This window comes from Triturus cristatus, chromosome 12 (assembly GCF_964204655.1).
Source record: "Triturus cristatus chromosome 12, aTriCri1.1, whole genome shotgun sequence".
Taxonomy (NCBI): domain Eukaryota; kingdom Metazoa; phylum Chordata; class Amphibia; order Caudata; family Salamandridae; genus Triturus; species Triturus cristatus.
Genome location: NC_140595.1, coordinates 76,651,077 through 76,653,510, shown reverse-complemented (window position 1 = coordinate 76,653,510; position 2,434 = coordinate 76,651,077).

Genomic DNA, 2,434 nt, shown 5'->3' with positions numbered 1-2,434 from the left:
TCAATGACTGGGGGGTAGGTTCGGCAGATTCTGCTTTTTCGATCAAAGAAGTCGAGTATGCAATTGGTAACATTAGGCCCCAAAAAGCAGCCGGCTTAGATGGTATCCCCGGGGATCTGCTACGTTCGGATATTTCGAATTGGGGCAAATTTATTTGCTGTTTGATCAATGCCATTAGTAGGGGAGCTCCTATTCCGGCATCGTGGAAAGGGGCGGAGGTCGTCCCTATTTTCAAAAAGGGGGCCAGGGACGACCCGTCTAACTATAGACCTATAAGCCTGCTGGATATAACCCAAAAGGTAGTCGGGAAGGTGTTGTTGGTCAGATTATCACAATGGATCGACGAAACCAATATCCTTTCCGACTACCAGGCAGGATTTAGAACAGGCACTGGTACCATTGAACAGACATTTAGATTGTTACTAGTGTATTGGAAGGTGGTGGTCCTAGGCAAAGGCAGTCTTTATCTCGCATTTATCGACTTAAAGACTGCCTTTGATTTGGTACCCAGGGAGACCCTCTGGAGAGTCCTTGCTGACATGGGGGTACCCCACTACTTACTTTTGTTAATTGCAAGGTTGCATGAAAACAACTTTGCCCAGATTAGATGGGGCAGGGATGGAGAGAGAACTAGTAGAATCCCGGTAGAGAGAGGGGTTCGCCAGGGATGTGTTCTAGCCCCCACCCTTTTTTCCTTATATGTGAACGGTGTGGTTGAGCATCTGCTGAACGATCCTTCAGATGAACCATCCCTGGCAGGGGAACGTATCCCTACCCTCCTCTTCGCGGACGACACCCTTTTACTCTCCAAATCCCCTATGGGCCTCCAAAAATTATTAAATAACTTCCATTTCTTTTGCGCTAAACGGGGCCTGGTAATTAACACTGACAAAACGAAATATCTTGTGATGAACCCCCCCAAAAAACTTGTGCGCCCTTTGAAATTAAATGACGTACCTTTGGGGAGGGTGGATGTGTTTGATTACCTAGGGATCCGCTTATCTCATAATATGCAATGGGCCCCCCACTTATGCAAGATGTTGCTAGCCCACAAGAGAGTATCAGGGGCCCTACTGAAGGAACAGCGCTCCTGTGCTATTAGACCCATAGCCCCTGTTATGGAAATTTATGCAGCAAGGGCAGTCAGCTCTGCTCTTTACGGGGCTGAGCTGTGGGGTTCATGCAATATTAGTGAGTTGTCAAGAGCTGAGAGAAAGTTTTGTAGGGCAATCATGTCACTCCCTCAAGGTACTCCAACGACCCCACTGATGCTCGAACTAGGTTGTCGTCCTATTGATGACCTGGCGAAACTTCGCCCTCTACTGCTATGGGCTCGACTATGGCGTGTCCCGGAACTAGCTAAATATGCCAAAGGCCTCTCCGAAGTTATGTCACTCCCGGGATGGCACAAGATAAAGTGGCTGAGCGACATGAAAATCCTCCTGTGCAATCTGGGGCTAAGCGCAGCATGGGAAAACAGGTCTTCCCCACCGAAAGCTACGCTTAAGTCTCTATACTGGAATTGGATTGCGACTCAAAGAAAATTGAACTGTACATTGGGTAGACTCACGGAGGACTTTTTGGAATTCAAGGATCAGCCGATCCGGGAATTGTATCTCGACATTATTGAGAGACCTTTTGATAGATCTCTTTATTTCAAATTTAGGACCGGGACTCTCCCACTTTATGTTTTTACTTCTCGGTGGAATCCCCCTGCCCAGACCACTGAATTTTGTCCTTTTTGTCTATCTAGACAAGAGTCTGTGGCCCATTTTTTATTCGAATGCCCACAGTATGCATACCCAAGAAGAAGATGGCTTAAGCAATTGTGCCGTTCCTTAGGCACTAGGCACTACATTGAGGCGTTACGTATTTTAATGTCTGACTCCCGCCCTCTGTATGCTTGCGCCCTATCAAAATTCCTATCTTGGGCATGGCGCATCAGAAGCAAAAGGCTTAAAGAAATTGTTTAATACGTTCTTAACATTTATTTATGATATGTCTTTCTCTTAATGTGATATTTGGATTTTAACTTAAATGAATTTAAACTCTTTTTTAATTGTAAAGCTTTTATGATATGTTTTTATCGAAATAAAGCCTTTTTGACTTGACTTGATAATACTCGTCTGCTTTTCCTTAATACAATAGAAAATTCTTGTTAAAATATTTCGATTACCCGAGCAGTAATGTTGTCGTGATTGTGGTGTTTTTTTCAATACATGCTATTATCACTGCTGAATATATGATCGAGTTGCAACCTCAATACAAATATTTACATTGTTAAAAATGTATATCTTTATTATAATCAAAACGGCCATACGCCCAATGTTAGTTTTCAAATCATCCGTTGTTACCATGGTAGCTTCCACTACTTTTTAGTACAAATGATCGTCTTTTTTCTCTCTTTACTGTCTTTTCCACTCCCCTTTCTCTT